This window comes from Panthera onca, chromosome D4 (assembly GCF_046562875.1).
Source record: "Panthera onca isolate mPanOnc1 chromosome D4, mPanOnc1 haplotype 2, whole genome shotgun sequence".
NCBI lineage: Eukaryota > Metazoa > Chordata > Mammalia > Carnivora > Felidae > Panthera > Panthera onca.
The window spans coordinates 13,746,029-13,770,016 of record NC_138351.1 but is presented as its reverse complement, the minus strand read 5'-3'; the positions used below and the strand labels follow the sequence as shown (position 1 = coordinate 13,770,016).

Below are 23,988 nucleotides of genomic sequence, written 5' to 3'. Positions count from 1 at the left end.
TTCTTCCTAAACCTCCTTAAGTTTCTTATTTTCTTTCTATGAAGTGGGATAAAACTAATAGCTTCACAGGGCAGTTCTCCCTAAGGCCTTTTCCCCAGTATTTCCCAAGCTGAGGCGCATCTGTGGAGGGCTGGTGTGAAGTGAAAACACAGGGAGTAACTGATATCTGTGAATTTATTTAGGTCATCATGATGTTATTAACCGCAGGGTTTTGACAGGATGGCTGTGAAATCTCCTCCCCAAGCTGGCGTCACTTAGGACCCAGGAGGAAGCACATTCTCCAGGCCTGTTTACTCTTTAGACCCTCCCCCGGGCTTGCACTTCACCTCTGCACTTAACACCTGACCAGACAGAGTTAGGCACTGTAAACTTGGAGGTGTGAACCTCATTACTGCTTTTCCTATGGTGCATGCCTGGGATTTGTCCGGCATTGGAACAGGCAAGAGTTCGAAGCAGATGGCACCTTTTCATGACTTGAGTCAATTAAGGAGGGATTCCAAGCCGGCTTGGATGGCCAGGCTGCCAGAAGGACCCTGGAGCAGCAGCTGGAATAAAACTAATGAAAACAACTACAGAGCAATTTGTGAAAATGTCAAGGCCAGCACAAACACGCTGACCCTTGTAAACCTTGAGGTGAACTTGGAGAGAGGTTGGCCCACCCTGCCTTCGGAATGGCAAAGGAGGGAGGGAGGCTCTTGCCTCCTGGCCAGTTCTCAGGTCTTTCCAGATGTCCCTAGCGCCTTGCCCCATTGCCCACGCCTGTCCTGAAGGGGCTCACCCCAGTGGATCAAACATCTGGGCCATCCGCTCCTTTCTCTAGGTAGACCTTCCTCCCACACAAAACTCCCTCCTGCCATGAATGGAAGCGTATATACGTATATAACGAGGTGCCTGGAGCGTGCAAACCTAACAGCCTGTGGAAGAAACAGCAGCTCTAGAAAGGGGGTTGGATATAACTCCTCGAGCCCATAAAAGACACCCAGAACCTAAAATAAGTAAATGTTAAGATTCCAGGCACACAACAACTCATCCTATTTTCTTCTCCTCCCTTCCTTTAAATGGTGCCGGCTGTATTCACCACTGTTTACACAAGAGCAAATGCCTCTGTCAAGATGAATGGACTTTCTGTAAGCTCACAGCTGTATAAGCTACAAAAAGTTACAGAGGTGATTAATGGATGAAGGCGGCAATTTAGCTTATATAGACACGGAGAAAGGGGCAGCCCAGATTGCAGTTTTGTTACTACTGTAGGTATCGAACCACGTGATGATTTCAGGACCCCTAAAGTCAATCAGGTGCAGATGAAGAAAGATTAACTGAGACTGGAAATAGGAAAATGAGGAAGATTGGCAAGACTGTTCTAGAAACAGAGAGCAGGAGGCCACCAGCCCAACTGATACAGACTTGGAGCAGGAGGGAGTGGGGACAGGGAGGTGGCATCTCTGGAGCCCTGGACCAAGCCAGGAAACCAAGAAGGGTTCTTTGCACCTTTCTTTCACATACTGCTCACACCCAGACACAACAGGACCCAGTGCCCCACTGTCTTTCTCCCAGCTCACTTCTGAATATGGCCCCTGGCTCCACCTTGCTCTCCACCCATTCATCCTCCATATTCTTTTCAATATTTTTCAGTATTTTTAAACACCAGTGCAACTATTTAACAAGAGACTCCCTTTGCTAAAGCCCTTATGCAAACACACACACACACACACACACACACACACACACACGCACGCACACGCACACACGCACTAAGCCCAACTCTATAGCTCAGTCCAAAGCTGTACCTCCCCATTCTCCTCTCCCCTGTGTGTCACTATCGCCCCCACACCTCCAACCTGCTCTCCCTTCCCAAGGGCACCATGCTTGTCTTTGCTAATTTTGTCTTCTCTGCCTTGCTGGCCTATCTATCTACCCCCTTCTCCTGGCAAACTCCTACTCAGATGTCACCTCACCTGCCTTCCTCTCCTGCTGCCCAAGACCCTGTAAGCCCCTCCCCCACGATGCTGTCACCACTAGAATGACATGATATTTGTTCTTAGGGAGAACTACTTCCCCAGATTATAAACCCCTAAAGAAAGGTACTGTGCCTTGCTTGTCTGTGAATTCCTAAAGCCCTGTACAGTTTCTGACACACGGGAGGTACTCAATAAATGTCCCTCCGTTGAATTTCCTTGACTCTAACAAAAGCCCAATAAAACCTACTACTTGGCTCCTCGGCTTTGGCTCTCTCACCAAAACTGTTCTCCTTTGGTTCCTTTCCAGTCATGGTGAACACTTGATCATTTCTGGCCTGCAAGACGCTGCTGCTTCCACAGCCTTCCTTGCTGAGCTTCTGCAGTTGGCCAAACTTGAGCCTGAGGAGCCAATGCTGGTGCCAGCTACTATAGCCATTAAGTGCATCTCCCGCCAACAGCAGCCATGACCCGCGGCAAGGTGAGCATGGTCACTGGAGAACATTCAGTCGTTGCCAGTTGATGGAGCCTTCTCTGGTCACCTTCTGAAGCAGCACACAGCAGGTAGAATTACCCTCACCTGCCGCAGAGCTGTCTGCTAGGATACTTACCTCCCTGCAGACCAAATCATATTTTCTTCCATATACCTTTGCAAGATTTCTAGATTTCTGTCTCCCTTCTCTAGATCTCACCTACTTGGAGGTCGCTTTTCCAGCCGAAGAGGGCAAAGAAACATCTTGGAATGCTTTAGTCGCACCGTCTCAGGGACCGGGCACGGCATTCATACTGTTCAGGGGAGGCTGTGACTGAAAACAGATTCAGTGGGACAAGTGCTGGGTCCATAAGGCATTCTATTAAAAAATTAAGATAATGGAGAGCATTTATTATCATAGCATGCCCACATCAAAAAGGATAGTAGGTTAGTGTCAAAGTGTCATAGGAGCAACTTAGAGATCAATAAGCCCACACTCCCATTTTACAGACAGGAAACCAGGGCCCAGAGATGGGGAGTGGCTTGTCCAAGGTCACACAGCTGCATAATGCCAAGGCTGGCTCCATTCAGGGATTTTACCAGCTTCCATATTTAAGCTCAAGGATTTAGTGGCAAAAGCAGAGTCCAGGGTTCCCCAACACCTCCTCCCAACTCATCTCCCATCCCCTCTCAGTCCCCTTGCTTTTAAGGGGGTTGGATTCTGATCCCGTGGCCTACGTATTTAAAGTGCACATCTCACCCCTTACCAGACCTAAGGAGCATGTGTCCTGCCCCCATGCCCATGGAGTGGTTCCACTTAAGCCATGATTTCTAAACCTGCGCCAGACTACCTGGAGTGATTCTTTTTTTTTAATGTTTATATTTGAGACAGAGAGAGACAGAATATGAGCGGGGGAGGGGCAGAGAGAGAGGGAGACACAGAATCAGAAGCAGGCTCCAGGCTCTGAGCTGTCAGCACAGAGCCTGATGTGGGGCTCGAACACACGAATCTTGAGATCATGACCTGAGCCTAAGTCGGACGCTCAACCGACTGAGCCACCCAGGCGCCCCTGGAGTGATTTTTTTAAAACACAGAATCCTGGTCCTCATATTGAGGTTTTCCATTTCAGTAGGATGGGCCTTGAGAAACTGTAGTTTTTAAACTTTCACTATTTCTTGTAAGGCAAATTTTTAGGACCCCTACGCCAGCTGCCCTTTCTAGGTCCTTTCTAACCTGGAGATTCTCTGCTTATGTATAATATGAAATCCCTCATGTGTGATTCCATCATTCCTAGTTAAAATTAAAAAAAAAAAAAAAAAGATACAGTCAGAAGTGTGGGTGTGTTATCTAGACTTCCAGCAAGAAAACAGGCATCCAGAGAGAATATGAAAGTCACTCAAGGTCACCAACAGACTGCCTCCATCAGTAGGAGAGCAGGACTTTTAACTTGCTGACCACGAGGTGATGCTGTCCTATAGAATAAGCAGCAAAAAGGAGACCTGTGACCCTGAATGACTCAGCCATTGCCCTGCAAGGTGAAAGTCGATTAATGTCTGTGCATCATCTCTTCGCCCATGACATGAGAGCGATAATGCTTTGCCTCCATTTCAGGTGACAGAGATGCTTATAAAACACTGAAAGTATAAAAGTGTTAAGAGAAGACAGACTGCCTTTTTAAAATAACTCAGACACGATATTCCCCCTTAAGTGGTTGTGTCGAGTAAAATTTCCATCTAGATCCAGCATGGTAATATGAACTATGAGAGCACTGACATCTTAAACCCCTGTTCATATAACTTGGGCTGAATGGGTGGCCTCACTCAGTGTGGCCACTTCAATTTATAATTTATTGAAATCAGCCTAACACCAAGATACGACTTTCTCATGTCAGTTCATTTCTCTCCGTCTCCAGTCAAAGCCAAAACTCCATTATAGACCTTCCAACATGGCAGGTGCCTCCGTGGGAAAAGTCACAAACCTTTTCAACTATAAACACCAGATGCAAGAAGCTGGAAACTGAGAGTTGGCTGAAGACAATTGCTTAGTGATGCAAAGAAGGTTCCTATAATTATTGCAGACCCCTTGCAGAACCACCGCATTAGCTTTCTACACCACCTTTGTCCCAAACCCCTGCTCATCTATGAGCTAATGGGAAACACAGGCTTGTTTAGTAGAATGCCTTGCAGTAGAACTGAAAGCTTAAGAAAACCTTGGATAAAACTTAACATAGATGTACAGGATTTCAATGGCTACCATCTCCTGAGACTTAAGATCCAATCATGTTGAAGTTGTTTTTGCAATGTAGTATGTTCTTCCGCTTCTATCCACGTAATGCTCACACTCGGAGCTCTCTCCAGTTTTTCCATTGGTCTGTGGGATGAAAAGCTCTCACTGATCTTCACATACATTAGTGCGAAGCCACAGACAGAACAAGTATGCAGAAATATAGGGGAAAGAAAGAGAGATCAGGAAAAAATGGAGCACTGGGACAGAGCAGAAGGAGCAAAGTGGACATACAGTAAAACAATAAAGTCGTGTATGGAAACCAGAGAAACAAATGCAAAAATAGACAATGGGGATGGAGAAGGGATGGGGAAGAAGATACCTACATGTCAAAGAATGCATATGCCAGGTAGATGGTAAATGCAAGAAACAGTTCTCCATTCCAGATTGTTTTAAGTTGAGGCAGTAGGAGTGGAGGTGAGGGGTGACGCTTTTGCTGACTGGGAGGAAGAGTAAAGTCATGACTGCCGTGTGCTAACTGCCCAACACAACCCTGGACCAACAAGGCTGTAGGCTCCAGGCCCAGGTGAAGTCAGGCCAACCTGACAGACTAGCTTCAACATGGCGGCCCAGCTGCACACAAAGTATCTGACATCCTAGTTTCCAAGTCCATAGGGAATACAGGCGATGGCAGAACCCAGGCCAGTTTGTAGGAGGAGAGAGAATGCCCACTGGGCAAAACAAGTGAGGGTCTTTCCACCGAGTGGACTAGAAACTTGAAGGAGCCACCCTCAAGTTTGCAACCCAGACGAAATGAAGGCCTTCAGGGCTGGTATGCAGGGCAAGGTCCTCAGGGTGGGAAAATTAGACTGTATGCTTGGCTCCCTACAGAGCCCAAGTGTCCAGCAGAGATAATTTCGTCATTACACATAGCACATACTGAATGATCACGAAGGGGTAGCTAGAATTCTTCCATATTCTGTTTTCTGCCTCAGCTCCTCCTTGGGTTTCTCATCACTTTCTCCATCACTGTATGCTCCTCAGTGTTCTTAGACCTCTGTCATACAACAAGGGTTCCTTCTGACCTTACCAGAGGGCCTTGCTAGGTATCCATTCGTTCATTCATTCATCCATCCATCCATCCATCCTTCATTCATCTTCCTTTTATGCATTAGCAACTTTGCACCATTACACCTCTTGAAAGTTATACCACTTTGTGACTTCTTTCTTTATAAATATAAATATAAATGACAACTCTTGGACTCAAAAACTCACCACAGAGATAATAAACAAGAAGTCATATTTCTTCATCGGGGTTTCAAACAAAGACCATTCACCAACTTTCTTGACACAGCAGTTTATTGTAGGGAATATTATTTGGAACAAATTTTTTTTTTTTTAATTATTTTTTTTAATGTTTATTTATTTTTGAGACAGAGAGAGACAGAGCATGAACAGGGGAGGGGCAGAGAGAGAGGGAGACACAGAATCTGAAACAGGCTCCAGGCTCTGAGCGGTCAGCACAGAGCCCGACGCGGGGCTCAAACTCACGGACCGCGAGATCGTGACCTGAGCCAAAGTCGGCCGCTTAACCGACTGAGCAACCCAGGCGCCCCTTATTTGGAACAAATTTAAATCATAAGTCATGTTTGTGTAAACCCAAAACATTTTGTTTTGTATACATATGCCCCATGAGAGGATTGAAAAACAACAGCATCTGTGACTCTGTGACCTGTTGTGCGCCTGAACTATTTCCAAGCACTCCCATGTTTAAATTTATTTTACCCTAGAAATGTTGTTCTGGGCTATGAATTTATTTTTAACCCTGTGTGGATACAGAAGTCATCAAAAGGTTAAAATACTGAGCAAGAAGAAAAAAGAGTAAGTACAATAAAGTTGTACTACATTACCTTTTCTGTATACACTGTATTGATTTAACTTTGAAATTGTGCTTATTCTTTTTTTTTTTTTAATTAGGTAATCTCTATGCCCAACATGGGGCTCGAACTCACGACCCCGAGATCAAGAGTCACATGCTCTATGGACTGAGGCAGCCAGGTGCCCCAAATTGTGCTTATTCTTTAACTTCATTTGTTGCCATTATTCAATTGATACAGTGTTCTATCTGTGAAAGTTGTTTGGTATCTTGGGATGGCACACAACATGGTTTTTCCCACTAAAATGAATAGAGGTTTGTTTGGGTTTTTTCCATGTAACAGCTTTTCAGTTAATTGCAGAATTTTCAGTACATTTTGAAGTCACTTATTGGGATATGAGTATACTATGTTCAGGGCATTCTAGAAGGCACTGGAAAGCCAAAGATGAATTGAACCCACATCCTGCCACCAGCTCATAATCTAATAAGAGATACTGATGGGTAAGCAGGCAACTGAGCAGTAAGAGGAATGTTCTAGCAGAAGTGCAGGATATTTAGTGCAACCAGGAGGAGAGGGGGAGCTCTCAATGGATCTATGATTTCAAGGTGGGAGACAGTTCAGGGCTTTTGCTTAGTCTTCCTTCCTTCAGCAAAACAAAGATTCTTGTGTCTTATCCCCTTAGTACTTTGCAAGGTTGGTTGTTAATCTATAATAAAGTAATTCAAGGTGAGGAGCCATCCAACCAACTGTCTGCTAGGCAGCTCCACGGACACCTCAGCTCAGCTCACCCAAAAGCCAATTCTTTGTCCTCGCCTACAGGTCTGTCCCACGGTTGTCCGAGCCAGAAACCTAGGGGACCTGCTTAGCCCCTCCTTTGCCCTTCTCCACCCAATCTGATTCCCAAGCCCTGTCAGTTTTTCATCTTAAACTTCAGAATCTGCCTACTTCTCTCCATCCTTTTACGACCATCCTATTCCAAGCTACTTTCTTCCCTTCTTCCCCTGGGCTCTTCTCCTCTTCCTCTAAGCATGACTCCCTTCCGTTCATTCTTCAGAAAGCAGACAGAGTGGTATCCTAAAGTATAAATCTCTGTCTCCTTCCAGGCTAAAAATCTGAAGGGCTTGCCACTGCCCTCAGGATCAAGGCCATATGGATATCCACAGCCCTTTCCGACATGACCTCAGCTCTCCCCCAAGCTGCTCTTCTTTCGGTTTCTTACAGGAGCTTGTTCTCGCACCTCTGGACTTGGTACTTGCTATCCCCCCTTCCTGGAACATCCCTCCACCCTTTTCCCCTCCTTGCTTACCTCACTTCTCCTCAGCTTTGTTCTATCTCTCCCTGATGCTCCGACAGGGTGAGGGACCCCTGTTTCATTTGCTTTTGAAGCACCTTTTAATTCTCCTGTCAGAGCTTAGATCACAGGGTATTGCAACTGATTAGTTTCCTCCCCTTTTAGACCATAGGACTGGGGAGGCAGGTGTCATGGGTGTCCTACTCATCACTATAACCCTGCTACCAAGTCCAGTGCTAGCATAGGGTGGAGGCCCAGTCTATTGAAGAATGAACAAGTGAATGAATGAATGAATGAATGACTTCCTTTATGAATAACTATAGGAAGTTACCTACGGGTAACTTTACTCAGGAAATGGATCCTTAAGAAGGACATTGTAGACAACAGTGGCAGGCAGGTGGGGAGGTATATCTGAAAGTGCCTCATCCGAAAGTGGGCCCTTCTTGGTCCCTAAAGGGCTGGAGCACAAGTCTGGGCTCCCTCTGAGGTCCCTCTGCTTCCTCTCCACATGGCCACCCTAACTCCTGCAATGACAGGGCCACATTCTGATCCTGGCTATAATATAACTACCCTCCCCAAATCTGAAGGCCCTTCTCTGAACATCTTCTCCATTCCCTTTGTGTTGCTGGGCTCTTCAGGGCCAATGTGAGGACCGGTGTCTGCTTCCAGGAGCAGATAGATCCAGGACCCTGACCCACCTAATGCTGAGTAAATTTCCCCTGCACCAATAAGTTCTAGAAAGAACAATGGAAGATTAATTTAATGATGGATAGGCCAGATGTACAAAAGCAAAGCAATAATATGTCAATTTTATGACAACCAATACACTCACCGGTCAGATCTGTTTCCCCCTTTAGGAGTGAGGGAGGGACATTACAAATCCGAGCTCAGGGCCAGGCGGGGGTGGGGGGTTTCTAATCAGACTCCCTAAGTTGGGAGAGCAGAACACCAATTTGTTGATTTCTCTGCTCTTGCTTTTGGAACCACTGGACTGTTTAGGGGAACTCTTAAGAACTTCCCTATCAGCACCATAACTAATTTGTGGTTTCCCAGGCAACTCCCTCATTGGTAAGTAATTCAAACTGTTGTAAACTTTGTGGTAGAGCATTCTGGCAACATAGCGGCCCTGGCATTTTCCTCTTCGCTCTCAGCTCCATTCTCCTCCCTTGAAGCTCGGCTGGGCAGGCCCAACCACATAATTTGCAGGGCCGATGCAAAAATAAAAATGCAAGACCCCTTGCTCGGAAAGTATGAAGAATTTCAAGACAGTGACAGCACGGGGTTTTTCGAGGCATGGGGCTTTGTGCAACCATACAGATCCAGTGTCCCTGATACTGGCCTTGCTTCTCTCAGTTGGAGCTGGATTCTGCAAATGACTTTTCCAGACTTCTTTGGCATCTTAGTTCTGATTAGGTTCAGTCTGGGAGGCATTGGTGGATGGGAGGGGCGACTGGAAGGCAGGAAGGAAGAAAGCATTTGTATACTTCTCTTGCTTCCAGCTACATCTGCTGAAGCAGTGGGGCACCCTTTGTTTTCTCCAGAAGTTGCAACAGCGGGGTGACTATGGTTCCACCGTTCTGCAGGGACTCCGGTAGTGACCTCAGTGCTCTCAACCGCAAGCACAGTCATCAGCACTGTCAGCAGTGAATGTGTCCTGGGCTCTGGCAACACCCCCACCTTCTCCTCTTTGCTCCACAATCCGAAGGTTGGTAGTGGCTTCCTACAGTTACTAATCTAGGGGTTATCTCAACTTCCCCTTTCTGTTCCTTTAGCCCTTCCAACAATAATAATCATTCCCTAAATTAGGTCCCCTGATTGAAACAATTAGCATGGTTTCTATTCTCCTGATGGGATACCAGTTAACAGAGTAGCCAAATTCTAAAAATTACGTCTACCCATTGACCCAGTTATTCAGCTTCTAAGGATTTATACTCAGGGTATAACCAAGGAGTTGGAAAAGATCTAGCCAAAATACTGTTTATTACAGTGTTGTCTGTGGTGGCAAGAAGCCAGAAATAACCTAATTCCGAAATAGCCAACAATGCGCCCATTAACAATAATGAAATAAGAAAGACAAATATTAATGGAGCAGAATGTAATATAAAATCCAAAAAAGGACTCAAATATAAACAGAAATTTCGTGTATGGCTAAAGTGGTATCTCAAATCAATACATAGCAAGGGCAGTACAAGAAAGATAGTTACAGACCAATATCCCTCATGAACATAATGTAAAATTTCTTTACGAAGTATTAGCAAATAGAATCAAGAGATATATAAAAACGATAATAAATCACGACCAAGGGTGGTGGACTCCAGAAATGCAAGGTTGATTTCACGTTCAAAAATAAATTAATGTAATTCACCACATTAATAGAATAAAGGCCCTAAAGAAGCATATGACCATCCCCGTAGATATAGAAAAAGCATTTGTCAAAATTTAGGATAAAAAGTCTCACCCCACTAGGAATAGAAGGGTACTTTCTAAATGTGATAATGGGCATCTACAACCTACAGCTAATATCAGACTTAATGGTTATAGTTTCCTAGGCAACTCCATGCACTACAGAGTAGTTCAAATTGGCATCAACTTTGTGGAGAGGAACGTGGCAAGGCACAGCCAGCTGATTGTTTACCCATTTGCTGGTGGGTAAGATTAAGAACAAGGCAAAGAGATGCCCACAGCCCCTACTTTAAATCTTTTTTAATGTTTACTTATTTTTGAGAGAGAGACAGAGCACGAGCAGGGGAGGGGCGGAGAGAGAGGGAGACACAGAATCTGTCAGAATCAGGCTCCAGGCGCTGAGCTGTCAGTGCAGAGCCCCATGCGGGCTCGAACTCACAAACCGCGAGATCATGACCTGAGCCGAAGTCGGACACTTAACCAGCTGAGCCACCAGGCACCCCCCATGACCACCCCTACTTTAGACAACATTTTACTAGAACTTTTGCTTAGTACAGTGAGGTAAGAAGAAGAAAGAGAAGGCATAAAGCTCAGAAAAGAAGAAAAAAACCTGTCATTATTCAGAGATAACATGACTACACATGTAAAAAAATGAGATCAACACCTGGGGTGGGAATAACTGAATATCACTCGGAGAAAAGTTAAATGGGGTACACACTTCACAAATTACACCAGGAAAAAATTTTAAATAGATCAATAAAATCATAAAGGGCTCTAGAGAAAGCCGTGAGATAATTAATAATAAGAATATGGAAGGCCTTTCTAATTATGAAAATGACATCTAGAAGTATAGAAAACTGAAAAATACAACAACCACAAAAAAAATTTCTGCATAGCACAAACAATAAGCAAAGTTAAAAAGCAGATGATGGGTTGGGGAAAATATTTGGATCCTTACTCACAGATAAAAGGCTAATGTCCTAATATAGAAAGACTCTATAGGGGAAAAGCTTACAGTCTGAATGAAAAAGGGTAATGGCTATGGATTAAAAATAGAAATAGCAAAAGCTATCAAACATATGAAAAGATATTCAACCTCACCTATAATAAGAGAGGTTGAAAATTAAAAGCACCCTGAAAGGGACTCCTGGGTGGCTCAGTCAGTTGAGCGTCTGACTCTAAATTTCGGCTCAGGTCATGATCTCACAGTTTCATGGGTTTGAGCCCCTCGTTGGGCTCTGTACTGATGGCATAGAACCTGCTTGAGATTCTCTCTCCCCTTCTCTCTCTGCCCCTCCCCCACTCACACTCTCTCTTTCTCAAAAGAATAATAAAAAAAAGCACCCTGAAGTATTATTTCTATCAATCAGATTGATTGATAAAAGATCAGAAACGTTTCTAACCCACTCATTGATGAGAATGTGGGGAAACGGGTACTTCTATGCACTCACTCATAGGCATGTAGAAATTGGTACAAACGTTGGGGACAGCAATTTGACATCTTTCAGAATTACAAGAACAGGTTATCTTTTAATCCGGCATTTCATTTCAAGAACCTCATCCCACAGCTGCATTGCCCCAATGCAAAAGAGGGTTATTTATGGTAATAAGTTTTTGAATTCCAAAAGACTCAAAGTAACCAAAAAACTGAGCAGCAGGGAACTTGTTAAATAAAGGTACATTTATATCAGAATTCTATGGCAGCCCTTAAACACGAAGAACCTATATGTATTGATTTGTAGTGATCCTCCAGATATATTAAGCTAATAAGGTACAGAGCACTGTTAGGATATTAACCATTTGTGTACAATGTGAGCAAGATACATGTATTTGCTTGGATATACATAAAATAGGAAGGATTTACCCCCCCCCAAAAAAGGTGGGGAGTAATACATAGTTGTTTCTGATAGCTAAGGGACAGGGTTGGGAAAGAGATTTTTCATTATATAGCCTTTTATATTTTTTTAATTGAACCACGTGAATGCTTACTTATTCAAAAGATATATTCTCGTTTTCAATACCATAGAAGAACATAATGAGGAATATGGAAAACATCCACAGAAAATTGCTAGCTGAAAATGAGATTTAAAAAGTAGAGCCTGATCTCACTTTTATTTGTTTAAAATGTAGAGATGTGTGGAGGTGCCTGGTGGCTCAGTTGGTGAAGCATCCAACCGGTTCAGTTCATGATCTAATGGTTCATGGGTTTAAGCACCACATTGGACTCTGTGTGTACAGCTTGAAGCCTGGAGCCTGCTGGGGATTCTATGTCTGTCTGTCTGTCTGTCTGTCTGTCTCTCTCTCTCTCTCTGCCCCTCCCTCACTCACACTCCATCTATCTCTTTCAAAAATAAATAAAACATTAAAAACATAAATAGACAAAATAAAATGTAGAGATGTGTGTACTTGAGTTCACTTATGCCGTCTTAGGCATCCATTTGGGATCCGCCTGAGATGTGGACAGACTTTACTCCCAGAATTTGGGACTTTTCCTCCCGCGCTCTTTTCTCGAGTTTCTTCCCTTACTTTCCAGCCCTTGTGGTCACTCTAAAACGTATCCTGCGGCCCTTCAAGCCAATAATGCTGTCGGCTTTCTATGAATATTTTTAACTATTTTAAATGGCACAAATTAGGACGTCAAATTAGGACCCCCACGTCAAAATCCATAATAGACAGTAAATTCTCAGGTCATTCCCATCTTCCAAATGCCAACTATCTGTGTGCTTTGGTTCACCCTTCAGGGGCCTCAGGTGATTGTTGTTTATATTTTGTCCAGAGTCTATTGCTGCCATCTGTAAGGATTGCTGCAGCAAGAGCTTCCTCAAGCTTCCCACTGGACGTGGGCCCAAGAAAGATTGCTGGCTCTCTACTTTCTGGGTGCCTGGGAAGAGCGTGCTTCCGGCTCCCCTTACAGCTGGGATGGTGACATGAGATGTAAGTAGAAATTATGACTTGAGTGCTCCAAAGGGTGGCTGTGCCATCAACCTGGGTCCCAAATTAATAGAGACCCCAGCCAATCCTTGTTTAAAATGCATTGAATTTAAAATGCAAGAAACAAATCTATCGCACCATGCTGCCTCTTTTATACAAATATGCCCAGCATCTTCACAAGTGGCCAAAATACCCCGGGGCAAGCCTTGACTATGCCTTGCCTATCACCCTCACCCTTTCTTCAGCACCAGTCTAGAGTAGGGGAAGGGACCTATGTGTCCCCTCTTACTCCCACACACAAACTCAGGTGCCATCTGGAGATGTCACAAGCCACCGTGCATCTCCACAGCTTACCTGCCGCCACAGCAGAAAGAACTCACTCTTGGCCTGACAGCTTATTTACAGGGACACAGTAATGGAGAGAGTAGGAACACGAGCTCTGGACTCAAGAGCCCTGAGCTCAAATCCTAGCTTTGCCACGGTGGGAGCTTGGCTTTTCCACTTACCCTCTCTGAACGTTAACTTCCTCACCTATAAACCAGGAGTGCTAAGACCACACAGTGCATTTTGGGGTACCTGACATATAGTTAGCCAGAGTTCAAAACAAATTTTTTTGGGCTGCTTATCCTCTGTTTAGTCAACACTCAGCAAATTTTACTGAAAGCGTATTAACTGCCAGGCCCTGTTCTAGACACTAAGAATACTCCAGCCAAAAAATAAAAAAGAATAAAAATTTAAAACAGAATACATCAGCCAGCAAAACAGTTTGTATTTAGCAGGAGACAGGGAAGAAACAGCAAATATAATAAATAAGCAAAATGTGTAGCAGATCAGCATATGATAAGTGACACAGAAAAAAAAGAAAATGTAGATAAAGGCAATCACAGGAGTAGTAGAAGAGCCAGGGCAGGTCACTTTTTTTTTTAATGTTTATTTATTTTCAGAGAGAGTGTGTGTATGCACAAGTCGGGGAGGATCAGAGAAAGAGAGAGAGAGAGAAAATCACAAGCAGGCTTACCACTGTCAGCACAGAGACCCCTCATGAGGCTCGAACCCATGAAGCATGAGCTCATGGCTGGAGCCAAAATCAAGAGTCGCTCGTTCAACTGAGTGAGCCACCCAGGTGCCCAGTGCGGACCACTTTTAGAGGGGGAGAGCTGAGCAAAGGCTTGGAGCAGGTGAGGGAGTGAACCATGCAGACCCCTCTTGGAGAAGAGGTTCCAGGTAGAAGAAAGAGCCGTGACAAATAAAGTGGAAGTGTGGCTCGTAAGTTCCCTAATAAGCAAGGTGGGCAGAGTGGCCGCAGCAGAGCGGGGGTGGGGTGCAAACAAGAGAGGAAATCAGAGAGTCACTTTTCAGGCAGATGGAATGGGCCTCGTCCCCATCCCCATTGCAAGCACTTGGACAGTTACTCCTAGGGAGACGGGGGTCTCTGGGGAGTTTTGAGCAGAGCAGTGATGTGACTTGATATGTACAGCAAGAAGAGCACTCTAGCAGTTGTGCTGAGAAAAGAAGGAGGGCAAGGTGGGAGCTAGAAGGCTACTGCAGTTAGCAACACAAGAGAGGAAGGTGGTGGAGGAAGTGATGACAGGGGCCAGATTCTGGATACGTCTGGAAAATATAGCTGAGGGGAGTTCCTGATGGATTAGCTGTGGGGTATACATAAAGAGCATAATTAAGGATAACTCCTCGGTTTTTGGCCTGAGCAAGCAGAAGCACTGGAATGCCCTTCTCTAAGATAGGAGGGCTTTGTTATGGAGCCCTTGAGGGGAGAAATAATCAATAGTCCAATCCTAATATGTTAAGTTTGAAATGCCTGTTAGATAACTCAAGTGGAAATGATGAGTAGACGGCTGGAGAGTCAAGTGTGGTATTCAAGAGCGAGGTTTGGACAGAAGATAAAAATTTGAAGTCATGGAGGCCTGGGTGGCTCAGTCAATTAAGCCTCCAACTCTTGATCTCAGCTCAGGCCTTGATCTCAGGGTCATGAGCTCAAGCCCCGTGCAGGGTGTGAAGCCTACTTAAGCAAACAAAAATGGAAGTTATTGGCAGACAGAAGTTAAGGATTCCATCATCAAGAGAATGAGCATAGGTGGAGACAAGAGCCAAAGAACAGGGCCGTGGGGCACCCCAATGTTTAGAGAGCCAGGAGAAGAACTGAAAACAGCAAAGGAGATGAAGAGAGAATTAAACTCCTTTCCCCTCCTTAAACAGTTTCTTCTCTTTGCTTCTCAGATGCCATATTTTTCTGTTTCCCTCGTACTTTCCTGGCCCACTCCTTAGACTTCTTTGCTTCCAGCTGCATGAAGGGAAATACCTAATAGATGCAGTAGGATAGGGGTCATTTGAGACCTTGCCAAGAGCGATTTTGGTGGCCCAAGGACAGTGAAAGTTGGATTGGCATGAGATCAAGAGAGAATAAGAAGCATAGACATACAGGCAACTTTGAGATGTTTGTTGCCAAGAAAAAAATGGCAAAAGGGTAATATTGGAGGGGGAACTGGGGGCTAAGGAGATACATATATTTACATACTTCTACATATAAAGGAAAGAAGGAGTATATCATGTTTCTGTATCAACGTGAATTATTTAGGAGAGGGGGACAACCAATGAGGAGAAGATGAGGAGATAATTTCAGGAGAGACCACTTAAATAGTCAAGAGGGGAAGGGATCATGGTGCCAAGTAGAAGGGCAGGGACACTCCTCTCATGTGACAGGAAGGAAGGCAGAGTCAGAGGCAGGTAGGGTGGAAGCCATGGCCATGGGAAGATGAGGCAGTTCTTGTGAAATTGCTTGTATTTTTTATTTTCCCAGTGATTAAGAAGCAAGGTTTTCAGCTCCGGGTGAGGAAGGGGAGAGGTGGGTTGGGGGGGGGGTGTTTGAGGATAGAAGGTGTCATTTCAGAGTGTGGGACAGGAAGCCGACTAGGGAAATGCAGAAGGGCAGTGTTGAGAGCCCACCTGAGATTTAGGATCAGAGAGCTAGTGACAACAGACAGCACAGTTGTCTTTGTCCAGTGTGTTAAGCCGGACAGACTCAGGGTTTTGCCGGATGGGTAGCCCCAGGAAGAAGAAAGTGAGGGGTGTGGATGATACAGTGATAGAGGATAGACCATGAGATCTAAGCTGGATAGGAGGGATGTGAGAATCTAAGGGCAATGAAGAACGGTGAAAAAGTAGGTTGAAGGTCAAACTAAGGTGAAAGAATGGCTTAAATGGGGTTATTAGACTAAATAAGGTGGCAAGGAAAGACGTGTTGGTCAGGGAACATGACACGTGAAATGAAAATAGCAGCGGTGGTGCTGTTACTTAGAGGTGAAAAAGGTCCAGGGAACCTGTAGGACAAAGGCCCAAGGCAGGGCAGAGGGGGCAAATGGTTACAGTGTATGTACTGGGGTCTCAGGTCCTTATTCCACCAGGCTGCTAAATTCCCCAAAAATGTTAACAGGGGTGGGGTGGAGGGGGACTGCCCTGAGTCAGGTACAGAATAAGCAGCAGATGGCGTAGTCTGATGGGTGGGATAGTCCCAGCAGCTGGGGGTTGAGGCTGTGTGGACAGGGGAGAGCTAGTCTGCCTTGAGTAAGATTCGCCAGCGTGGGTGCACCTGTTCTGTTGTGAATTCCACTCTCTAGTATCTCAGTAAGCCTCTTTCCCTCCTTGAGCAGCTGAGAGGCCAGTCAGGGTGAGAGATTTATTCAGGGTCATGGGGTCGGAAGGAAACCACCAAACCTCCAGGGCGTGCATTCCCCCTTCCCTTCTACCAAAATACCAAAGCTGTGTCTCGGATATTTAAAAGAACATTTAAAATGCCCATGTTTGTTTCTGCCTCTGTACAACGTTGGTGCTGCGGAGGACAGGGAACTGGTAACCATGGCAGTGAAGCAGAGAGCTGTGGTGAAGAGGTGGCTTTTAAACGGGGGGTGAACTTCAGGCAGGCGGCACCCACAGCTCACCCTCATGGCCTCCTGGAGCTCTTTGTTCACTCAGCTCACTTAGGAAGACAGGATGAATTCTTCGCTGCTGGGAAACAAGCTTTGAAAGAGAAGGTTTTGTTGGCCTGGACTCCATAAAGAGAGGGTGTGTCCCTGGGAGCGGGCTTTAGGGGCTCTGCCTGAAAACCTTGGTCAGCAGGGAACTTTGGGTGCCCCGTTCTGACCAGGACAGGCTGTGATGGCAGATAAGACAGCCCCGCAGCATCCTGGATGCCGAGTTCTTACACACTGTCAGTTCTCTCACTAGCCATCTCTGGACAGGTGGCCACTCATGGGGGTGGCCCAGAGCCCTAGCCAAAAGGGCAGCCAGGCAGGGCCCCCACAGGATGATATCTGGTGCCAAGAGGAGAGAGGAAAAGGGCGGCAAGGACAGAGGCTGTCACCTCTTCCACATTCCTGGATGGGGAGCCCCAAAAGCCTTTCTTTCCAGGGCCGAGTGCCCCAAGTGGACCCAGGTCAAGGCAAGGCAAGGCAGGGCCAGGCAGGGCAAACCCAGGCCACAGCTCGACGGGTCCAGGGAAGTCTCATGACTGCAGTGTTTTCCTGCAGGTTTCCCAGCTGCTCCGGGGCGGGAGGCAGCGTGGGGCGGTGGGGGCGAGGAGGAGGGAGGGCGAAGAGGAGCAGGGAAGTAAACAGGCGACTAGAGAGAGAGCCAGTTCCCTGTGTTCAGAGAACACCAGCCGCCTCCGGTCCCCGGTGGGTGGTTGTATGTGTGGAAATGAAACCGGGAGGGGAAGGGAGAGAGGGAAGGGTAAGCTGTTATCCACCCACCTCGCTTTTTCCCGCCCCTCCAGCCCACTCCCCTCTGGGGTGAGGGGGTGGGAGGGGGACGTTCACGGAGCGCCCACCCCCAAGTGCGCGTCGCTGGTTCAGCATTCTGTGAATCAGACACTGTCTCAGCAGCTCGTCACCTGCGCTCAGGAGGGGAACAGGGGGGCGGCCTTGGGACTTGGGAGAGGGGAGGTTGGGTAAGTGGAAGAGCCACTACTGGCCTGAGCGCCGGGTGACGCCCGGGGCTGGGAAGAAGGGCTACCTCCACCAGCACCTGCACACATCCCGACCCGGCCCCCGGGACACCGGGCCAGAGGGGGTGGGACGGTGGCTTGGGGGCACAACTTAAGCTGGAATTGGCAGCAGGGGAGGGGACAGGAGTGTACGGCCGCGGGAAGCGAGGGGGTGCAGAGCCGGCGCGGGGCGAGCTGCTGCCCGCCTCCTGCCCGCGCGGGGTTACACGAGGTAACTGCGAGCCGGGAGGAGGAGGGAGGCGGCGGGGGCCGCGGGCCGGGGTGTCTGGCGCTCGTTGGACAAAGAGATGATGAAACGTGAGCGCTATATTTACCAAGGGGGTGGAGACCGGGCGGGGGGGGGGGGGTTGGTAAAAAGGACAAACTGTTCCACAACAACCACAGGAAACACAGCCCATCTGACTCACCGGGAGGGCCGCTCCGACCCCCTCGCGGGCTTAGCCCCGAGGCAGGCGCGAGGCTGGGAGGCTGGAGGGCGCGGATGCCCCCGGGCAAATCCACCCGGGGCGCTAAGGCTGGGGGTTTGGGTTGATTTACATAAAAAAGACACCTTAGATCCCAGGGTTGCGTGCGTGCGCACGTGTGTGTGTGTGTGTGGCTTTTGTGAGGCAGGAGAGAGCGCGGAATGGCAGGAATGCTTCCTAACCCCGTGGCCCGACCGTCGCGGGAGAGACTGCCTGCAAACTCTGCGAACACGATTCCTGCAAAGTCATCTCCTCCCGCACAGCCGGGCGGGCCGGCCCGCCCCGCCCGCGGACAGCAGCACCCGCCTCCCTGCTCTCCCCTCGCTCCCGCCCCAGCCCTGCTCGCGGCGCGCAGAGTTGGGGTGCGGTGCGGCTATGTTTAGAAGCTTATGTCATCCCGACACCCTACTCTGCAGTGCTCCCAGGGGAGCCCGCAGGGCAGGTTTTCCTCTTATTCGCGGGCGTGGGGGATGGGGAAGGTGCCTCTACCCGCCCCACCCCCGCCAACACACACACATACGCACCTACCCAACCCCGAAGAGTTAAAAAGAAAAAATGCAACCCCATAAGTTATAAAACAGGGTGGTGGGGGCGGTGCGCGCCAGCGGAGGGCGCAAACCCAAGGGCTTGGGCCTCGAGGGGCCGACAGCCGGCCCCCGCCCCCTCCAGCCTTCCCCACCTCCCGCCTGGGTGCGGGGGCTAATTTCAAGGTTAGCTCACGTGGGCGCGGGCGCCCGGAGCTCCTTGCACGAGTTTGGGGCGGGTTCCTCATCCCCCAATCTAGGGCAGTTTGTTCAACTGCAGTAAAGGGAGCTTGATGTTCCAGCAGGGAAGGGATTTCTGAGAACTGGGGCTGTCCTCAGATGAACTCGGCTCCTCCGGCTGCCGCTGCGGCGGCCGCCTGCGGAAGACTTTTTAAAAGGGCGATGCCAGGCCGGGGCGCGCAGCCCGCAAGTGGCTGAGCCGCCCGCCAGTCTGCGGCCGGAGCCGAGAGCCCGCCCCCGAGCGCGGGTGATGCACGGTGCGCCGCGCAGGGCCTCTCGGCGCGCGGGGGGCTGCAAGCTAAACTTATCCTCCTGCATATGTATGAACGTGTGGCCTTTCTGCTCGGCAAAGGAGAGGCCTGGAGTTTTGCGGAAGGCTGCTAAGTGGAGCGAGAGCAAAGTAGGACGTCGTGCAAGTTTTCGCGCGGGCCTGAGCCCCCTCCACCCCCCACCCCCGCCTCCCTCTCCAGCCCCTGGGAGTTAACCCACGTTAGGGCCTCAGGCGTCTGGGCAGACAGGTCTTCACCTAATTGTATTTCAATTTCAGAACACTGCCTTTGCTCGAAGCCAGATCCCTTCAGCCCCGCCTCCCCCTCCCCAAACCGTCTCCCCCTCCCCAAACCTTCAGCCGCCTTCCCCTGATTCCCCAGCTTTCACTAAAATGAACACGGCTTTGCCCCAGATACGTGCCGTGCCGTGTGCCTAGGTGGAGTCGCTGAAAGCCTAAGGGCCTGGGTCCTGAAAGATGTCTGGATCCAGCCCAGAGTGAGGTCCGACACGTGATCCCCCTACCCCCAGCGGGCCATCTGTTCTCCTTCCTCCCCGCCTGGAGGCAGGCAGCTCTGCCCAGCACCTTCCACGCCTCCCAGCAGGAAAGAGTGAGAAAAGCCAGAGTTGGCGGAACCCACTACATACCGAGTACAGTTCTTTAACCTAAACCTCCCTGGGCCTTGGACAGAGATGAGACTAGGCAGAATGAATTTTAGATTAAGCCCCAGGTGATTAGCTCCACCCGGTGAGCGGGGGAAACTCTACCCAGGGCTAAGTTTGGATTAAAAATCTCCTGGGGAGGTGACGGAATGGGCTGTGTTCCCCCTGGAAATACCTCAGTTGGCGCTAGGGTGGAAAATTTGCACAAACCAGCTTGCAGAAAGAAAAGGAGAGACTATGCAATTAAGGAATAAAGACTATAAGGGATTCGGACAAATTTATATTTGTGCCTGCTATCCCATTAAATATTGATTTAATTTAAATATTGATTGCCATAAAGACCTGTTTGTAGATGCACAGCAGAAACGCTGTTTAAAGAACCCAAGTCTTGCCCAGCTTTTCTCATTATTTGGGGGGGGGGGGTCCCTACAGAATTTGGAGTTTGTAAGGGACTATGGAGATGTATGCATCTAATCCCGTGAATTCACAGATGAGGAAAGAGCTCTAAGAGGTTGCCTGGGGTCACACAGCTCATCTCAGGCCCTGGGAGGTGGGTTCTCTGCCCCAAACTGGCCTAAACACGTGCTCAAATAATCAGTTCTCTGTAGGCACTATCTCTTCTAGAGGTGATAATGATAATTATTTCAGGATGCACAGAAAATAAAGACTGAGCTACAGGCCCATAAACCACTGTTCTCAAGAACTTGAATAATAAATCCAAGCCTTAGACAGAATATAGAGAGGAAAACACATACTTATAAACTAGAAGCACAGTTACAGTCTTTGAATTCCCGTGCTCCTCCCCATTGGTTTGTGTGGATTTGAAATGTGTATTTACAAAGATTAAATTGGGGGAAAACAGACCTCTCATATTTATGTGGCATAATATATATTTTCCTGGTAAATTATTCATTGTAATTAGGAATGATTCATATTAATTTGGGATAATTTACTTTCCCAGAATTTAATTGGGACAACCACATGCTGGCAAAACCGTGTAAGCTGATTTTAATCATAAAACTATTATAATACACATCCCAATACGGCAAGGAGACCTTGTTGTTAAATTACACACACACACATCCTGATGTTGGAATTATTACCTGTAATATATATTATTTTGTGATATATATGTGTTTGTTTTTAACATATAAGCCTCAGTGAGGCTAGACTGTCTTTTCATTTCTGTATTCCTCCATACCTAGCTCCCTGAAAGAAACATAGGGATCTGGAGCAGAAATGAGTGGGAAAAGAGATAAAGGGGAAAGCATTCTATAATTCTAGAATTTCTGGGTTAAAAAAGCTATTCTAAAGCAAAGCAGCAGATACACTTATAAATATCTGAGAGAAAGTCATGTGTGCGAAATCTCGATTTTCTTTCATTACTTTCTTTTATAACTCTGAAATGACTGAGTTGGAAGAATTCAGGGGTTATGTCCAGTCCAAACAAAATTAAATTAAAGATAATTAATTAAAGAGAAGAAGACCAGAAGTAAGGGAGGGGAAGGTTTGTATTTTTAAAAAAACTATGATGGTTGATTCATTCACGTTCCTTGATTACAATGTCCAAGGAAAGATGCAGGTTTTCCTTCGTATCTAGAATAATCCCAGTGTTAACTCTAGGGCTATCTGAAGGTGCCCAGTGCAATGTCAGTTCATGCAAATCCAAGAGACTGTACAGGCAGTCATCATGGAGACCGTGGAGAGATCCCACTGGTATTTGTGCCGGACCTTAAAGAAGCAAGCAAAGGTGCAATTACTAAATGATCATGTATCCTTGGGGACAGAGTTTGTCCCAGAAAAATTATGAAGTAGGCAAACTCCCCTGTGCTTCAGTGAATTCTTTTCTAAAATTAAGGGAATTGGAATTCAAGAACTCTAAGACGGCTTCACTTTTTTTTTTTTTTTTTTTTTAATTTTTTTTTTCAACGTTTTTTATTTATTTTTGGGACAGAGAGAGACAGAGCATGAACGGGGGAGGGGCAGAGAGAGAGGGAGACACAGAATCGGAAACAGGCTCCAGGCTCCGAGCCATCGGCCCAGAGCCTGACGCGGGGCTCGAACTCACGGACCGCGAGATCGTGACCTGGCTGAAGTCGGAGGCTTAACCGACTGCGCCACCCAGGCGCCCCTAAGACGGCTTCACTTTTACACACCATGATGCACCTACTTTACCAAGATGGTGATGATGATAGTCTTGGTTGACCGCCACCCCCTTTCCATACTTCCTTTTCCATATAGTCAACCAATATCTTCTGTACCGCTTCAAAAGCAAAGTCAAAGTAAACTACACTGGCCTTCAAGCTGGGAGGGTTAATTTGGGACTCTGCCTTTAGAGACCACAAAACTGGTGTTAGTTTTTCCCAACCCTTCACCAAGGCTACCAGACAGTGGGGCCATGGTTGGACTTCAGTGGATCTGCATCACAGAGAGGCAGGCACCTTTCACACCCAGTGAGGACAATCAATGTGTTTTTAACCAGTTGTGCTGATGGCAAGCCTCCTGAAGAGCCATGAGTCCTAGATTCCTTTCTCACCTATCAAGATGGAAAACAACTGTCAACCATTCAGAGGGAGAGGCAAACTGAGTTAATCAGACTCCAAGACCCATGCTAATCATTGATCAAGTAATGCCACAGTTTTCAATGGCTAAGGATCTCTGGCTTGTTCCAGTTCTTAAGAATCTGTTTAGCACAGTTAATATTTCACAAAATCGAAGAGCTCAGATGTTGGAAAGCCCAAAGGGCTTGGAATCATTAGATTTATTGTTTCAGTTGAGCTCTGTCACTATCTACCTGATAAGGTAGACAGGTCACTTCTCTGTGTTTCCGTCTCCACATTTGTAAAGTGAGGGAAGAGAGAGAAGCCCCGAAAACCGTTCAGGGGTCTGAGGAAAGAAAATGAGCTAAGAATGATGTTTTTAAAAATTATACAAATGCAGGATTTTTTTTGTTTTGTTTTGGTCTCCATTTAATTGAAGGTGGGTTACAGTAGCTTCAAAACAAACCAAAATAGCTCACCTAGAATAAATTGCGCTAGGGAAGGAGAGGAATGGTAGGTATCACAAAAGCAAAGTTGGGGGTGTTTCAGTGTAAGAATAGTGAGACGGAAAAAGACTGGTTTAAACGGAACTTTTGTCAGCTCAGCATTTTAAAAATGAATTAGTCATCATTAATGCACTGGATAGAAGGAGTATTAAAAAATCTGCCCAAAAGTATGCTGCATCTCAAAACTGAAAAAAAAAAAGAAAAGAAAAAAGAGAAATGATCCTTTCTCATTTGCGTTTCTTCTTGGGCAACTTGTCCTGACATACTTAGATTTAAAAAAATATATTGATTCACCTTGCATTTATTCGTCACCCCTGCCTTCCCATACATATCACACTTTTACTACCAGCAGCACAAAATAACAGGGATGTTGTCCACTTCCACTACGGCTCCCGCGTTCACAAGTGTGGAGCGCTAGCTTTCGGAACGCCCTTCTGATTGGCTGGGCCCATGTCAGTGACATCAACCAACTTACTTTTGATTGGAAGGCTGGTTGCTGGGACTCTAGCGTTTGCAGGAAGTCACTTAACTGTTTGCGAGCTGGAAAACCGAGCCTGAAGTTTTCTTTTGTCACGAGGACGAGCGCCAGTGACTAGGGAAGGTGTGCGCCACGG

General features: G+C 46.9%; 1 long non-coding RNA gene across 3 annotated transcripts in view; it reads right to left on the bottom strand.

Moving 5' to 3' along the window:
• LOC132663633 (uncharacterized) overlaps positions 1–23,979 on the bottom strand; it is a 31,301-nt gene extending 7,322 nt beyond the window's left edge. For all 3 annotated transcript variants that reach the window (XR_013551476.2, XR_014135927.1, XR_013551477.2), the window contains exons 1-2: positions 23,850–23,979; positions 2,648–2,761 (exon numbers count right to left, since the gene is read on the bottom strand). This is a non-coding gene — a long non-coding RNA (uncharacterized LOC132663633). The remainder of the gene's footprint in view (positions 1–2,647; positions 2,762–23,849) is intronic.
• Positions 23,980–23,988: the final 9 nt, after the last annotated feature.